The following is an 18,629-nucleotide window of genomic DNA, read 5'->3' on the forward strand; positions in this document are numbered from 1 at the left end:
TCAGATAAACTTGCTGATCCACAAACAGGTGAGGGTTCAGGGGCAGTGGAATGTAGAAGTAAGCTTTTATGTACTTATTGATCAGGAGAGGTGTGGCATATAGGAACACTGACTAGCAGAGAAAGGCATGGTAGGGGTTGAGTTGTAGTGAGAAGCTTGGGTTTCTTGGAGTCCTTTAAGAATCTTGTGAATCTGACAGTAATAAGGGGTGAGACTAAGTGTGGTCTAAAGAAGAATGGTAGAACTGTGAGGACAAATACGGCTTATAGGTTTGGCCAGCCCTTTTGTTTGTTTCCCTCATCTGCAGGTCCCCCAGTTAGTATGGTATTTTTAGAAGAGTGGAGGGAAAAACACTGATATGCCACTGAAAAAAAAGTGTTGTAAAATTTTTATGTAAAGAGTCCTTTAACTTTATTATAAGGTCACAATAGGCCAGTTGAGTATATTTTGGATCCCCTGTTTTATGGTATTCATAAACTCTCTTGTATTAATTTAGAGAGATTGTAGGAAAGGAAGTATGTCGAGATTAAACATGAATCATCAGCAGTACTTTGACTTGAGGTTCTAGCAATCAGGTTTTCATAATAGCTATAATAATTTTAGTACAAGGAAATGTGTTTACTACTTTAAACAAACATAAAGCTGTGCTATTAGAAGGCACTTGAATACTTAAGAAATAATTGAGATTAATATTTAGTAATAGTTGCTTATATAGTTTAGGAAGAATGTTTTTTTCCTCTGGACTAAGTACTTCCATATCAAGAAATTCTTTGGGGGGTGTCTGGGTGACTCAGTTGGTTAAGCGTCTGCCTTGGGCTCAGGTCATGATCCCAGGACTCTGCTCAGCATGGAGTCTGTTTCTCCCTCTGCGCCTCCCTCTCTTCGGGCTCCCTCTCTCTCAGATAAATAAATAAAATCTTAAAAAAAAAAAAAGGAAATCTTTGGGAAATAATAAAAGCAGAGATGGTGCTAAAAGTAAGTAAGGAGGGGAAGATTAAGACCCTCTTAGCAGCATAATCTGATATTTTAAGTTTCTCATGTTGACCAGTTTAAGTAATCTTTGAGTAGGAATTTTTATGCCTTATTGAAAAAAGAGTCTATTATTTTTTTTAAAGATTTTATTTACTTATTTGAGAGAGAGAGCACACGCATGAGTGGGGTGTGGGGAAGGGCAGAGGGAGAAGCAGATGGCGGCTCAGTCCCAGGACCCTGGGGTCATGACCTGAGCCGAAGGCAGATGCTTAACCGACTGAGCCACCCAGGCGCCCTGAGTATATGACTTGTTAAAAATATCCAGAACACATAAGTATCTTTTTAGTTGAGAAAAAACTATGGTTATTTGTTATAGTAGTAATTGTTTTTTTCCTGGTATTCCCCAAATATGTATGATTATCCTGTTGCATTGAAAATGATTAACATCTCACTGACCTTACAAGTACCTGCTTTAGTATATTTTGTTAAATAAGATAATTAGACAATCCTTTAATTTTCTGAGATACTGATAAAAATTATTTGAAAAATATTCACAATCACATTTCAAACAATTGTGCACTTTTTCCTTATTGGGAGTGTACCTTTTTATTTTTATTTTTTAGTCATAGCAAACAAAAGATACTTCTGTTAAAGAATTATGATTATACCTTGTCTTTGACTAGTTTATTTATTTATTTTTAAAGATTTTATTTTTAAGTAATCTGTGCCCCTAATGTGGGACTCGAACTCATGACCCCAAGATCAAGAGTTGCATGCTCTACTGACTGCCAGCCAGGTGCCCCTACTAGTGATTTAAATAGAAATTCACTCTGGGTGCCTGGCTACCTCAGCCCATAGAACATGTGACTCTTGATCTTGGGGTTGTGAGTTCAAGTTCCATGTCGGGGGTAGAGTTTACTTAAAAAAAAAAAAAGTTCACCCTTCATAGATCTTGTCTTTAGTTTCTCTCCATCAGAATGACCAGTTTTTATGTAGTAGGTAGTATAAGAATAGTAGGGATTATTTCAGATACTGTAAATGTATTTTGGGCAAAGGCCTTGGTGTTTTACTACATAATTTTAAAGATTTTTAGTTAATAACTTTTTCTTTTTTGTCAACATCTCATTGGTTCTTTATAAATTAATGTTTTCTGCAGGTTTCAGATTTCTACTAGCCTGAGAGTAGGTTTAATATAAAATTAATTTTCTTTAAATAGAAGTTTTAATCAGAGAGTATAAATAAGTAGCTATATTTCTTCTCTTGCTCAGTTTTGGTGAGAACTACTTAAATAAACAGCACTGTTAGGAAAATTCTGCTAAAATTAAATTCACTTTTTTTATTTTCAAATTTTCGTTGTTAATGTATTTAATAAGTACGTTGTAATACGTATATATACAGGTGACCCAGCAAATTAAAAAACAAAAATGTTAGAATATATATATGTCCTAGAAAGGATAGTAATATGAAAAATGATAGATTGGAGTGACAAAGTTCCTCTGTGCTTTTTGAGGAAAAATAAAAGTTTCTCATGAATGTTATGGTACTCAATTCTTAAGAATTCAGAAATTACATTTTTGCTAACACATTGTGTTATAAAGTGTTATTGATAGGAATTTCTTTCATACCATGTAGTTGAATGCCCTTTTTACAAGATGTTTAAACTATATTTATTGGAGGTAGTTAAAATTAAAACAGTCTCCAAATTACTGTTCTTTTTTTTTAAAAGATTTTACTTATTTATTTGACAGAGAGACAGCAGAGGGAACACAAGCAGGGGGAATGGGAGAGGGAGAAGCAGGCTTCCCACTGAACGGGGAGCCCGATGCAGGGCTCGATCCCAGGACCCTGGGATCATGACCTGAGCCAAAAGCAGACGCTTAACTACTGAGCCACCCAGGCGCCCCTCCAAATTACTGTTCTATTAAAGATTAGGTTAAAGAAATAAAAAATGTCCTCAGCAGGACATACTACATCATGCTATCCATAACATATATTGATTTTGTCCTAAGGGTATTTCTACTGAGGACATACAAGGTTTTAAGTTGGGGTACTGCTAGTAGTATTTTAAAGCATATATCTGAAAGACTGTGCCTTAGTATTTTCAGTGATTAACAAACTGAATAATGCCCTCTATTCTCATAGAGTGTTTTAGTCATCACTAATTTAACAATCCACATATTTTGTTTCTCCAGAGAAAAATAATTGATCATGGATTTAGAAAAAGCATTCTTTGTTGTTCTTGTTCATCAAAGCAAACTTTGAGAGGAAAAAAACCTCATTATTTAATCAACCTAACCCAGCAGCTCTTTTATTTTTTGTATATTCTCTATATTTTGACAAATGCTTTTGACTATAAGTTTATTATATTTAGTAGTTTCTGAAGAATCCTATAAGGTTAGCTAATAAAAAAAGACAAAATCATATATCAAAAATAGTAATAACCCAAAAAGACCACCTATCTTTATCACACACTTTTTTGGGGAAGGATTTGATGAAAACTCTCCTTGTATTGGAGTTGATGCTTATATAATACCCCTGTACATACTCCTGCTCTAGTTGACTTTTGACTTTTATTAGGTGATAAGTGGGAGGGACAGAGAAATCTCTTCCTTCTCTGAAGTCATTTAATGAAAGCTTAGGGAAGTAGTGGAGATTAAAGTGGACAGTCGCAATACCTGAAGCTGTTGATTTCATATTAGTCAGGCTAGAAATATGCTGTGAAAACAGATGCTGACACTTTTGAAAATGTTATTTGGTATCAATGAAGGCAGTGATTTTTAGCTTTTTCTTTCATAATATAAATTTTAATATAAATTTAGTAGTGATACCATTTGTAATAGTATAAATTAACAAACCCATGGAAATCTAGAGCTAAAGGAGACCAAAGGGGTCATCTAGTCCAGTAAAGCCTTTGTTTTATTAATGATGAACCATTTTGAAGATTTTTTAACATGTAGTAAATGTTTGTCTTAATTAGGGTGCTTTGGGATGAGTTGTATGTAATAGAAGGAAGAAAACAGTTCAGATTAATTAATGACTCATTTCCCATTTTGGCAGCTTTTTTCTTTTGGTAAAATTTACATGTAGTGAAATGCACAGATCTGATGTCCAGTAACAACTTCTGCTGTTGAGGAAATGAAATGCTAGAGTGATTGCATGATTTAATCATTGCCTGATCAGTGTCACAGCTAACTAATGATAGATTCGGGACGGGTACCTCCCTGTTACCCCTTCAGTATCTCCCTGAGGAGGCTAGTCCATAACCTTGCATGCATATATTCTTTATACAGCTAAGTATAATTTGTATATACCTAAATTTTATGGGAAAACCCAGACTTTACTTTAAAGTTTGATTTCTGATCTTTTTACAGTTTTCTTTATATTTATTATCTACTTTTATTTCCCTCTTCTCTGCTTTATTCAGCAAAAACTTGTTTAAAGGATACACATCAGTTTAGTCCTAGATAATTTGTTAGGAATCCTTTATATATGCAGTGTGCTCTTTTGTTGTTTTGATAGAAATTTGCGCACTCAAGACCTCAATAGCAAATTATTGAGTTTATGCTTGTAGCATTATTATAATTTTGTTAACATAAGATAATTTGTAACTGTAATTGTTTGCTTCAAATATTGCTTGGAATCAGGGATTTTGTGAAGAGGAAGGAAATCTTATGAGGAAGGAACATTTTTAGTTTTATTTATAGGTCTCTTTTTTGTGAGCAGGAATTGATTGCTGCAGTGAGGATTATTTATGTTTTAGTGACATAGTTTTTTTCCCTTTCTCTGGTCTCTGAGGAAAATGAGAAAAATTATGGTTCAGTTCAACAAAGATTGAGTTTTCTTTTGTGCCAGGTTACTGGAGTTACAGATAAGATTTTTGCCTTCAAGACTCTTACAGTCTAGTGGAGCTAAAAATATTTAAATTATTTCAGTAGGATTTGTTAAGAGCTTAAGTAGAGATAATCATAGGTTTACCATAGGCTTAGGGATGTGGAGGTGGTTACTTAACTTACGGGGTGCATGTTACTTGGGCTTTCAGTGATGAAGATAAGACTTAGTTTAGTTGAAAGAGTGTTTGAGGTAGAGAAAAGCAGAAGCAGTGTGGATGGTGACTATTACTATGGGAGCACGTAGAGTGGGGCAGCAAATAGTGAAAAAACTTGGAGTGATAGATTGTGTAGGGTTTTATATCTAATGCCAGAGTTTAGTCTTTATTTTGCAGGTAGTTAATGAGAAGGAACAGGCAGATTTGTAGAGTGTGAAGGATGGATTTAAAGGGGATGAGTTGAGAAATGTTTTAGAGGTAAAATCATCAGGATGTGGTGATCGACTATAGGCGACAAGAGAGAGGAGGAATGAGTAGGATGTTGAGGGTGATTTCTGGTTTGGTTGATTAGGTAGATGGTAGCGTTATTTGTGATCAAGAATATAAGAGGGGCTCCTGGCTGACTCAGTTGGTAGAACATGTGGCTTTTGATCTCGGAGTCATGAGTTTGAGCCCCACGTTGGGTGTAGAAATTGCTTAAATAAACTTAAAAAAAAAAAAGGAATACAGTAGGAAATACATAGTAGGAAGAGCAGGTTTGGGTATGGGGGTGGGATGGGAATGTGGGTGGGAAAGTGAGTTCAGTTTTGGGTAAGTTGAATTTAGGTGCCACGTGTTGAGTGTGTTGAGAAGTGTTGAGAAGAAGGCTGTTGGATGTGAGTCTGAAATTTAGAGGGGATAGAGAAACTAGCAGAATTAATTTTGTAATTGATAGTGAACATTTGGAAGAGGCTTTCTCCCTACCCACTAAGCCCACGCTACTTTTCCAAACCTTTTAGCTGTCTGCAGGTAAATAGAAAGCAAACTTCATTGCCCAGTTTTAGATTGCTGAGCCATCAGCTTTTTCTATTCCTGTAATGAGATCTGGTTTAAATGTTGAAAAAAGTGGAAACGTTTTACATTACGTACTTACCCCCCTGCAGGGTCATGAGTTCTTAGGCTTAACATGTCATTGCTCCCATTGCTATGTTTGTTTTATGATGTAATCTACCTAAATTGTACCATTTTCATTCATTAGTAGTACATTTATTTCCCTAGTGTATTCATTTCCCAATCTTGTTTTATTCTATATTACTGATAATAGAAAAGAGCTTACCTAGTAATGGAGCTCCAGAAAACCTAGAGGATATGTTAAATTCTAACATAAATAGAATTACCAAGATGAAGCAGTATGTGCATGTTTAAAATTCTTCCCTTTATATTTTAAGTTTAAGTAATAATATTAGGTTATTGCAGATGTTGTTTATGCAATTTCTGAATGGTACTTGGCCCAATTAATATGTATCATTTAATTTTGTTATCAGGGTAATGCTGACCTCATAAAATGAGTTGGGAAGTGTTCCCTTCCTTTCTCTAAAAGAGTTTGTGTCGATTTGGTGTTTTTTGTTTTTGTTTTAAATGTTTGGTAGGATTCTCCAGTGAAGTCATCTGCACCCCTGTGTTGGACACTTTTCCTGTAATTTCAATTTTTTAAAATAGATATGGGGCTGATCAGGTTACCTATTGTGTGAGCTTTGGTGGTTCATGTTTTTTGAGGAATTTGACCATTTCATCTAAATTGTTGAATATATGGGCATAAAGTTATTTGAAATATTCCATTATTCTTATAATGTCTGTGGGATGTGTACTGATTTTCACCTTTCCATTCCTGATATTTGTAATTTGTGTCTTTTTTTTTTTCCTCAGTCTTGCTAGAGGTTTATCAATTTACTGTTCTTTTCTAAAAATCAACTTTTGGTTTTTTGAGTTTTCTGTTTTTGTACTCATTGGTTTTTGGTTCTGTTGAACGCTTTGTCTTTTGACAGTGCATTGTATATTTCTTTTTTGTGTGTCTTGCAATATTTTATCAAATGCCAGATATGAATAGCACAGTAGAGACTGAGTAGAGACTGGGATTTTTAGTGTAGGGGGTCTGGATGAGTTGAGTTTTGGTTTTGTTGTTGCAAAGAATTTTTTTTTTCTTTGCAAAGAATATTTTAAGTGCACCGTTGATTTCATACCTCTCTAGTGTTACTTTGTCCTTTAGCTAGAAACTGAGGCATGAGAATATTTCAGTTTTCCTGATTGACTCTCAGTGTTTGGCTTTCCTTGTGCCCTTGTGCCTCTGTGTGGACTGTAGATGCTCCTGATTCTCTTCCAGTGGTACGTTACAGTTGTGTTAATCTGTGCTTGTTCACCTGGTGGTGGAGTCAGGAATATCTTTGTTGTCCTGGTTCAGTCTCAATATAGGGTAGGCCCTGTGTATCTAGACATCAGGGGTGGGGCTCTGTCAGTGATTGCCCCTCTGCTAAATTAGGCCTTGCATCTTTTCAGGTCTTGTTTTCAAACCTTGCCTCAGTGGTAGGAGGTAGCTGAAGGCAGTGGTATTAAGATCCTGGGCCCAAGACTGTTTTCCTGCCCCTCCCATAGTGATAGAGGGATATTTCTTTGACTCTGCTGCCGTTTTGATGATGTCTTCACTCATGCCCTGAAAATGACTGGACTTGCTGCCCCTCCCCCAGCTTTAAAATTTTCTTTCCTTAGGGGAGAAGGATCTGGTTAGGGCTTTGATATTTTTTCCCTGGTAGAAGCTGCTCTTCTCTTCAGCCCTGCACTACAGAAGATTCTTTCTAGTCACATGTTCCCATATTGGGAGCACCTGGTGGAGATCTGTGGCAAAAATACTGCAAATATAGAGTCCCATGGTGTCTAGGGCTCCCAGGAGTACTACACTGTATGACAGCCCACTTTGCCTTAAGGCGTTTATTAACAATTTTAGGTGAATTCTTTTTACCTGCTTTTTTGGCACTGCTGTCTTTCCCCTTGTTCTGCTGCAGGTGAGCCAGCGCTTACATCCTTGTCTTTTCTTGAATATTTATTTGGTTGTCCTATGACCTCAGCTCTCTGATGGGTTCAAGAAAAGTTTGATTTTGTAGTTTATACAGTTTTTTAATTGTTGTTAAGCTGGTAGCAGCATTTTCCCCTCCAACTTCCTATTGTGTAGGCAGAACCCAGTTAATGTATAAAAATGGATCTTTAGGCAAAACTCCACAATTAGAGGAGGTTTCCTGTCCGTTCTAGAGCTGTAGTTTGTAATTCCATGAATTCTTTGTGCTCAGGTTGCTTGGGTTAAACTCCCTCTGCCTTTTCCATGGTTTAGTCCCTGTTGGGTCCTGACATTTTGGTGTCCGGTGCCACAAGAACTGCCTGATGATGGTACGCTGTGACGCCAGCAAGGGTGGAAGGTGGAGGTGCCGGAAAGAAATATAGTGGCGGGAAGAGCAAATTTTTTCCTCTTCCCTAAACATTGCAGTTACCCCCAAACTACCTTATGGTCAGCCCCTCCTTTACAGTTTTTGTTATCATTCCCCCAAACCCGTCTTTCTCCCAACCCTACTTATCCTTCCATTCCATTTCCTGTTATGAAAGACCCAGAAAAACCAGTTAATACTAAAATTTTTCATCCCAAACTTAGATGAAATATTTCTGTACTTTATACAAAGTATAATGTTGACAATCCAGCATTTTTTGGTCTATGGGTTATTTTGTCAGTTCTTATAAGTAGTAAATATATAAACAGAATATGAGGGCAGATTTGACTTAGTCCCCTTTTCTGTACTTTTTTTTTCCTTTTCTGTACTTCTGTTCTTCCCCTTTTTAGTGTAGTTTGTTAAAAAATTTTAAAAAAAAAGGGGATTTTGTTTTCCCATTCCAGAGTCCCCATCTCTCACCATCTTGGAAACCTTTACCTTACGTTATCATTAGTGGCTCAGAAAAAGGGATTAGATGGAGATCTGTAGGTTCCCCCCCCTTTTAATTGTGGTAAAATATACAGAACATAAAATTCACCTTTTAAACCATTTTTTAAATGTACAGTTCAGTGGTACTAACTACATTCATCTTGTGCAGCCATTACCACTATCCATCTTCTGAACTTTTTCTTCTTCCTAATGTGAAACTCCATATCTATTAAATAATAGCCCTCTTTCCCTTCCTTCTTCCAGGCCCTGGCAACCACTATTCTACTTTATATCTCTATTGAATTTGAGTAGGTACCTCATGTAAGTGAAATCATACATTATTTGTCCTTTTGTGACTGATTTATTTTCCTTAGCATAATGTTATCAAGTTTCATCCATGTTGTAGTATATTGCAGAATTTCCTTCCCCTTTAGGGCTAAATAATATCCCATTGTATATTCATATCAAATTTTGTTTATCCTCTTACCTGTTTTTTTTTTTAAGATTTTATTTATTTATTTGACAGAGAGAGAGAGAGAGAGAGCACAAGCGGGGGGGAGAGGGAGAGGGAGAAGCAGGGTCCCCGCCGAGCAGGGAGCTGAATGCGGGACTCGATCCCAAGACCCTGGGAGCATGACCCGAGCTGAAGGCAGATACTTGACTGACTGAGTCACCTCAGCACCCCTCCGCTTATCTGTTGATAGACACTTTTGCTTCCACCTTTTGGCTGTTGTTAATAATGCTGCTGTGAATATGGCTATACAAACATCTGTTTGCTTTCAATTCTTTATAGAGTATATACCTAGAAGTAGAATTGCTAGATCATACAGTAATTCTATGTCTAATTTTTTGAGGAACTGCCATAGTGACTGAACCATTTTCCACAGTGACTGAACCATTTTGCATTCTTATCAACAATGCACAAGGGTTCCAGTCTCCACATCCTTTTGATACCTCTTATTGTCTGTCTTTTTGATCATAGCCATCCTAGGGGGTGTGAAGAGGTATCTCATTGTGGTTTGGTTTGCATTTCCCTAATGATTAGTGATGTTGAGCATTTTTTGATGTGCTTATTTGTATATCTTCTTTAGACAAATATCTGTTCAAGTCTTTTACCCATTTTTGAACCAGGTTATTTGATTTGTTGTTGTTGTTGTTGTAGGAGTTTTTCAAAAATATTCTGGATATTAAGCCCTTATATATGATTTGCATATATTTTCTCTCATTTCCATAGGTTGCCTTTTCACTGTTGATAGTGTCCTTTGATGCACAAAAGTTTTTAACTTTGATGTAGTCCAGTTTATCTTTTTTTCCTTTTGTTGCCTGTGCTTTGGTGTCATATCCAAGAAATCATTGCCAGATTCAGTGTCATGCGGTTGTCCCCCCTTTTCTTTTAGGAGTTTTATAGTTTTAGCTCTTAAGGTCTTTGATCCATTTTGAGTTAATTTTTGTATGTAATGTAAGGTAAGGATCCAGTTTCATTTTTTTGCATTTGGATACTCAGTTTTCCCAGCACTAGAGATGGATAGTTTTACTATCAATAGGCTTGGTGTAGAAATATGGAATATAGTTTTCCACGGTGTTGGTATCATGGTTTAGAGTCTAGATATTTTTTTCAAGATTTATTTATTTTAGAGAGAGCAGGGGAAGGGTAGATGGGGGGGTAGAGAAGGAGACAGAGAGGGAGAGAGAATCTCAAGTAGACTCCCCCCTGAACATGGAACCTGATTTGGGGCCGGATCCCAGGACCCTGAGATTATGACTTGAGCCAAAACTAAGAATCCGATGCTTAACGAACTGAGCCACCCAGGCACCCCTAGGTTTTTCTATTCAGTTACATTATGGGTAAAAATATGCCATAGGAGCTCCCCTGGAACTGTAATCCCCATTTGTAACACTATTTCTATGAGAAGTTTTATTTTGAGCTCCCAACTGCCAATTTGTAAACACAGCTGTTTGTAAGTTAACCCTATTTTAAGCCTTTGTATAGCCGGGTTCAGCAGGAAAATCACTCGTGAATGACTGTGTATTTAGAAAAGAGCAGAGGTAAAAAACAAACTTTAGAGGCTAATGGGAAATTAAAATTATTGGTACCTTTTTAATTAGTTTCTTGTTGGTGTTAAATATACAATTTTTACATTGTCGGTTATTTTTATTGAAATGACCCGGAAATTGTTACCTAAACAGTTCTGCCATTTTTTCCACCTCATTTTCCTCCGTCATAAGATGGAAATAATGGATGCTACTTTATGTTGTTGAAAGATTAAGTGAAGTAATATATTAGAAAGCACTTAGGACAGCACCTTGCACCTAGTAGTTAATAAAGGATAGCTGTTAATAGTTAATAAAGGATAGCTGTTGGTTAATATGTCACTTTAATTTTTTCCATGTTCAGGTAAATGTAGGTACTTTAGTTTTGAAAAGGGTAAGTTAAGGGTTGGTTTCCTGGAGTGGGCAGGAAACTTCATAGAAAACCAACACAATACATTATACAGTGCTTTGGTAGTGTGCTTGTTTGGATTATGTTTCAGTATTCAGGTAAGCATGGACATTTGAGCCTTTGTTTTAGGATTTTAGTAATTTGCAAGAAATGCCAAGAGATTAAATTAGCAAATATTTATTGAGATCCTGGGATATACAAAGTATTTTCGAAGTGTTAAATATAGTTCCACTATTTTGAGGAGTTGGGGCAAATAATGCAAATATCTTCCTCTAAATTAAGCCATAGTTGGCAAACTAAAAAGTTAAATAATACTTGTTTTTAAGTATTAAAATGAAAAAAAATTTTCAAGCTTTGGGTTTAAAACAAGGAAAATTATGCTTAACCAAGTTGCTAGAGTTAAATTCTTCTTAGAAATTTCTTCTTTATTTTATTTATTTGTTTTTTAAGTAGGCTTTGGGCCCAGTGTGGAGCCCAGTGCGGGGCTTGAACTCATGACCCTGAAATCAAGATCTGAGCTGAGATCAAGAGTCAGATGCATAACTGACTGAGCCACCTGGGTGCCCCTAGAAATTCTTCTTTATTAAATAAGGGAATTAATGGTATATTACAGGTTTTATTCAGTTCACTTTAAAAGTTTTTTTGGTTAGAACTCATTTAACATTTTAAAATATTTGCATTAGGAAGTAGTGAACTTCATGTCTCCTTAAGCATTTGAGCACATTCTAGGTTACCTTTATTTTTTTTTAAGATTTTATTTATTTGATAGAGACACAGTGAGAGAGGGAACACAAACAGGGGGAGTGGGAGAGGGAGAAGCAGGCTTCCCGCAGAGCAGGGAGCCCAATGTGGGGCTTGATCCCAGGACCCTGGGACCATGACCTGAGCCGAAGGCAGACGCTTAACTACTGAGCCACCCAGGCGCGCCTAGGTTACCTTTAGACAGGAAGACTACCTGAAAGATTACTGCTTTGTTTGGGGAAGTTGAACTAAATAAAGTCTTTTTCAACACTAGTATTTTGATCCTTAGGAAAAAATGAGGAAAGGGCATACATAAGTATTTAACAAAATGGGAACTAGAGGTAGCCTATAAATATAATAAAAACATTTAACTTAACCAGTCATTATGACAATTTAATGTCATTTTTTACTTTCAATTAGCAAACATTTTAAAAATTAAAAAGAAATTCTGATATGCAAGATTCAGTATGTGGATAGCTGGGGCCCTCTTTAGTCTCTGCTGTGCATGTGTATTGCCTTAGCCAGGAATGTGAATGTCTCAACACCCCTGCAACTTCAGGCTATTAGAGCTGTTGGCCCTCCTAGTTTGCCTGCCATAGAAATTATTACTTATTCCAAAATTGTCACTTATCCTGATGACCACTGAGTGTGGTCATTGCCCGACTGCTTTAAATCATGTGAGTCTCTTTTGACTGTGACCTCAAATTTGGCAGTCCTCTCAGCCTGACAAACCATCTGAGCTTGCAGGTGGAGGATACAGGAGTAGAGCAGCCCCAGACTGACACAGACTCCTAATGTTCTTACCCAAAGTTGAGCAGTTTTATAAGCATTCTCAGATTGTTATATGCCTTTGGTTGATTTCTAGAGTACTGAAATGGTGGTTTTTGTTATTTTGTCCAACTGAATGGTTGTTTTTTGGGGAGGTTTATTGACCATAGTCCGAATTCCAGGGATTTTATTTTAACTTCCTCTGTATCTCTGTCTTCTTCTTCCATTCTGTGTCTAGGTTCCTGAGGACCCAGTAGATGACAGACCTGGAATTAGAAAACTAAATATCAATTAGATTTATCTCCTAACAGTCTCACAATAGCAATGCCAGTGCTGTTATCATACATATGATTATTGAAGCCATATATACACTTTTTGCTGTGTTCTTCCTATTCATTCCTCACCTTTAAATAGTTAAATATATTTATATTGTTAGAGAATATACGTGCTATACTCTCTCCCTTTCAACCTTCATTTTATTTTTGCTGTATGAGTAACTACATGTTGTATGTCTGATACTCACCATTTGTTCTTATGCAATATCTGTAGTCAGTTTGGTTTTTTCATGTGCTCTGTTTGATTTTTTGGCAAGGGCTCCAAAGGCACAGTATTTTTAGAGTTTTTGCTCATTGATAATAGTTTGTGGCCATTATTCTTGTTATTTTTGTTGGATATAAAATCCTGGGTTTACATGTTCTTTTCTTGATTATTTTAAATATGTTACTCTAGGGGTGCCTGGGTGGCTCAGTCGTTAAGCGTCTGCCTTCGGCTCGGGTCATGATCTCAGGGTCCTGGGATCGAGCCCCACATCGGGCTCCCTGCTCAGTGGGAAGCCTGCTTCTCCCTCTCCTACTCCCCCTGCTTGTGTTCCCTCTTGCTGTGTCTCTGTCAAATAAATAAATAAAATCTTTAAAACAAAATTTAAAAAGATATTAAATGTTACTCCATTTTTTGTGTGGCTTAAAGTGTTGTGATTGAAAAATTTAGAATAGTCTAATGTTTTTTTCCATTATAAAGTCACTTAGTGCATGCCTACATTCAGGTTCTGCAAACTGCTGCAGATGGGCTGACTGCCTGTGTTTGTAAACACAGTTTTAGTGTACGCAGTAGCCATGTTCATTCACTTACGTACTGTTTTTGGATGCTTTTGCTATACAGTGCCATAGACAGTATTGAAACCAATGAGCATGGTCTAGACACTGATAGTTGAATTTCATTTAACTTTCACCCTGTGGTCTGCAAGCCTAAAATATTTACTGTGTTTTATAAGAAAAAGTTTGCCTACATCTGGCTTAGATGCACAAAGGATTTTTCCTTCTTTAAAGTTCAGTAACGGTCTAGTAATTCATACCAGACTATTTTGTCACATTTGCTATTCTCAGGTCTGTTTCTTTCAATACAGTGGTTTCAAACTTTTTCTCTTTCTGGAAAGTTCTCTTGTTTTTGGGTATCTGATCTATTTTCAGTATTTACCAGTTTCTCTTGAATCTTTTTTTTAAGTAATCTCTTCACCCAACATGGGTCTTGAACTCACAGCCCTGAGATCAAGAGTTGCATGCTCCACCGACTGAGCCAGCCAGGCACCCCTTGAATCTTCTGTAATGTGTGAAAATATTCCTTCTTTGTTCTTTTCATTTAATTTTTTTTTTAAAGATTTTATTTATTTGACAGAGAGAGATAGCGAGAGCAAGAACACAAGCAGGGGGAGTGGGAGAGGGAGAAGCAGGCTTCCCGCGGAGCAGGGAGCCCCATGTGGGACTCGATCCCAGGAACCTGGGATCATGACCTGAGCTGAAGGCAGACGCTTAACTACTGAGCCACCCAGGCGCCCTGTTCATTTAATTTTTTGTTCCTTCTTTTTTGTCTATTTCTGAAATGATTTTTTTTAATTTTTTTCTGTGTTCTTTCACTTCATTTCCCTCTCTTCAAATCCTGGTTAAATGGTTTAGTATCAGAGTCTTTAAGCTTGCTTGGAAATAGTGTGTAGTTGTGATCTGTTTTTATGGACTTATCTTTTGCAGTCTTACTGTCTGTAGAAAGTTAGGGGTTTAAAAAAATATTTTTTAATATTTTATTTATTTATTTTTAAAGTAGGCTCCACATCCACTGTGGGGCTTGAACTCATGACCCAAGGATCAAGAGTCACATACTCTACCAGCTGAACCAGCCAGGCACCCCAAAAAGTTAGGGGTTTTATTCTGCACATGCGCTCTCTGTCTCTGTCTCTCTTTTTGTTTCTCTTTTTTTTCTTATGACTGTATGGGCTCTGATCTAATATCTGTTACTTTTTAATGTGAAATTTGTTTTCCTGAACTTTTAGGAGGAGGTTTGGTTGAAGACAGTTTTTGACTTAAATGGAACTTTCTGTTATTTTCTGTGTTCAAAAATATGGAGTATTGCTCTCTTGAGATTGCTTAGTTTATGTTCCTCTGCCTCCTTTTTTCTAGAGGTTCTCTTTGCTTTTCTCATTTGATCCTGTCCTACCCTATTTTGACTTAATTCAATTTCTTCTCAGTGTTGAATCCTGTTGGTAGCTCTGGTAGTGTTTTTGTTGTTGCTGTTGTTTTTGAATGGAAAATATCAAACATATGCACAAAGTGAACAATGGTATTATGAAGCCCCATATGACCTTCACTTGGTTTGAGTACTTAATTAACATTTTGTCTGTCTTTTGGATCTATAGCGCCACCCACTCCCAACTTCCTGCTACCTAGTTGGTATTCATAAAAACTTTTTGCAGGTGTTTATTTTGGTAAAATTTACATACTTTGAAACACATAGATTTTAGCTATAAATTTTGACCAATAGATCCACACTCCATCACATATATGTCATTTCTTTTCCCCAAGACAGCTTCTATTCTAATTTGTTTCTCCTTAGATTATTTGCCTCTGATAGAATTTCTCTTTAATGGTGTCATCAAATATGTATTCTTTTGTGTCTGCCATTGCTCAGCATAATGTCAGAGATTCTTTCATTTTGTTGATGATAATAATAGTTGTTTTCTGTTTCTGATTATTACTCCACTGTATGAAAACACCACAATATTCATTTTTCTGTCCGTTTCCAGTTTGGGGCTATTGTAAATAAAGCCTGACAGGAACATTTTTGTAAAAGTATGCTGTGGACATGTTTACATTTCTCTTAGATAAAAACTTAGAAGTTAAAAAATATTGGATCAAGGGGTGAAGTGTTGTTGAATAGAAATTTACCAAAAACCTAACATTCCCACCAGGAGAATATGAGAATGTTTGTTCCACATCTTTGCTACCATTTAATTTTTGCCTTTCAAGTAGATGTGGATTAGTCTGCTATTTTAATTTCAACTTGCACTTCTGATGGTGAATTATATTAAGCATCATTTCATATGCTTATGGACAATCATCTAGCTTTTATGAAGTGTCTTTTCAGGTCTTTTTAATTTTTATGAAGTCTAGTTACCTAGTTTTTGCTTTTGTGGTTTCTGCTTTTGTGGTTATTCTTCATACAATATCATATCCTCTGGATATAGCTGTACTTTTTCCTTTCTAATGTGAATTTCTTTTATTTCTTTTTATTTGTCTTTCTAATTCCATGCATGAAGCTCCAGTAAAATGTTGAATAAAAGTGGTGAGAGTAGACAACCTTGTCTTATTCTTGACCTTAGGAGGAAAGTGTGTAGTTTTCATTATGCAGTATGATGTTAGCTATGAGGTTTTTGTAGATGCCTTTTCTCAGGTTTAAGAAGTTCTCTTCTATTGCCGTTTTTTTTTTTTTTTTTAGTATTTTTATTTTGAAAAAGTGTTGGGCTTGGTCAAATGCTTTCTTTTTTTACCCCCACATCTTTTGAGATGATCATATGGAATTTTTCCTTTATTTTTTTAATAGGGTGTATTATATTGATTGATTTTTCATATGTTAAACCAGCCTTGCATCCTGGGATAAAACCCGCTTTGGTCATGATATGTATTCCTTTTATAAAGCTCCTGGAGGGATGCCTGGGTGGCTCAGTCAGTTAAACATCTGCCTTCAGCGTGGGTCATGAACCCAGGGTCCTGGGATCGAGTCCCTCATCGGGCTCCTTGCTCAGCGGGGAGCCTGCTTCTCCCTCTGCCTGCCTCTTACCCTGCTGGTGCTCTCTCATTCTCTCTGACAAATAAACAAATAAAATCTTTAAAATTAAATAAGTAAATAAATAAAATTGATAAGATGAAGAAAAAAGGGTTTTTTTTTTTTTTTAAAGCTTTTGGATTTGGTTTGTTAGTATTTTGTTGAGTATATTTGCATCTGTGCACCTAAGGGATATTGACTAGTAGTTTTTCTTTTCTTCTAGTGTCTTTGTTTGACTTTACTATCAGAGTAATGCTGACCTCAGAGATTGAGTTGGGAGGTGTTCCTCAATTTTTTGGAAGAGTTTGAGAAGGATTGGTGTTAATTCTTTAAACATTTGTTAAAATTCACCAGTTAAGCCATCTGGTTCTGGACTTTGCCTTGTGTGAAATTCCCCCCCCCCAAGATTTTATTTTTAAGTATTTTCTATACCCAAAGTGGGGCTTGAACTCACAACCCAGCGATCAAGAGTTGCATGCCAGCCAGGCTCCCCCGGGAAGTTTTTAAAGAAATTACCATCACTAATTCAGTCTCTGCTTATTATGAGGCTTTTGGATTTTTTTTTCTTGAGCACATTTTACTTGTGTCTTTATAGAAATTAATCCATTTCATCTAGGTTATCTAATTTGTTGGTGTCCCTTAAAATTGTGTGTGGTTTTTTTTAAGATTTTATTTATTTATTTGACAGAGACACAGCGAGAGAGGGAATACAAGCAGGGGGAGTGAGAGAGGGAGAAGCAGGCTTCCCGTGGAGCAGGGAGCCCGATATGGGGCTCGATCCCAGGATCATGACCTGAGCCGAAGGCAGACGCTTAACAACTGAGCCACCCAGGTTCCGCACCTTAAAATTGTTTTTATTTCTGTAGGGTTGGTATTAATGACACATCTTTCACTCCTGACTTTGATAGGTTGAGGCTTCTTTTTTTTTTCTTGGCTAGTCTAATTTAAGGTGTGCCAATTTTGTTGATCTTTTCAAAGAACAAATTTTTGGCTTCATTAATTTCTTTTTGTTTTGCGTTTTAAATCATCTATTTGACTTATTTCTGCTTCCTTTAGATTTAGTATGTTTTTCTCTTTATAGTTTCTTATGGTGAAAAGCTTTATTATTGAGTTGAGGTCTTTTCCTAATATAAGCGTTTACATAAATTGCCCTCTGAGCACTGTTTTGGGAGCATCTCATAAGTTTTTGTATGTTGCGATTTTGTTTGGTTTCATCCTGAAGTATTTTCTAATTCCCCTGTGATTTCTTCTTTGATACACTGCTTACATATCTAAGAGTTTGTTGTTTAATTTCTATGTATTTGTTAATTACTCAAGTTTCTTTCTTTGTGATTTCTAATTTTATTCGAGTGTATGGATACCATATACTTGTATGATCTCAGTCCTTTTAAGTTTATTGAGATTTGTTTTGTGTCCTAACATGCAGTCTGTCCTGGACTATATTATAGATTCTGCTGTTGTTGAGTGGAATGTTCCATTATGTGTCTCTTAGGTGGAGAGAATTGTTCATGACTTTGATTTCCGTATTGATTTTTTGGTCTAGATGTTCTGTTCATTATTGAAAATGGGGTATTGAAATATCCAGCTATTATTGTCAGACTGTCTGGTTTTCACTTTTGTTTGGCAGTTTTTACTTCATATATTTTGAGACTCTGGTGTGAGGTGCATATATTTTTATAATTTCCCTCTGAGTGTTGCTTATTACATCCCACACTTTTTGATGTGCTGCTGTTTTTGTTATTTTTAGTCCAAAATATTTTGTATTTCCATTGTGGTTTTGTTTTGTTTTGTTTTTCTTTCTTTCTTTTTGACTCATGGTTTATTTATAAATATATTTTAAAATTTTCAAATATTT

The 18,629-nt window shown here is 36.2% G+C and overlaps 1 protein-coding gene across 2 annotated transcripts in view; it reads left to right on the plus strand.

The window, feature by feature from the left end:
* The window catches only part of CTDSPL2 (CTD small phosphatase like 2), an 80,637-nt gene that overhangs the window by 3,290 nt on the left and 58,718 nt on the right, over positions 1-18,629 (plus strand). The window lies entirely within an intron of this gene.

Source organism: Eumetopias jubatus, unplaced genomic scaffold (genome assembly GCF_037043125.1).
Source record: "Eumetopias jubatus isolate StellerSeaLion01/CBP00866 unplaced genomic scaffold, mEumJub1_p1.0 scaffold_7, whole genome shotgun sequence".
In the NCBI taxonomy this organism is placed as follows: domain Eukaryota; kingdom Metazoa; phylum Chordata; class Mammalia; order Carnivora; family Otariidae; genus Eumetopias; species Eumetopias jubatus.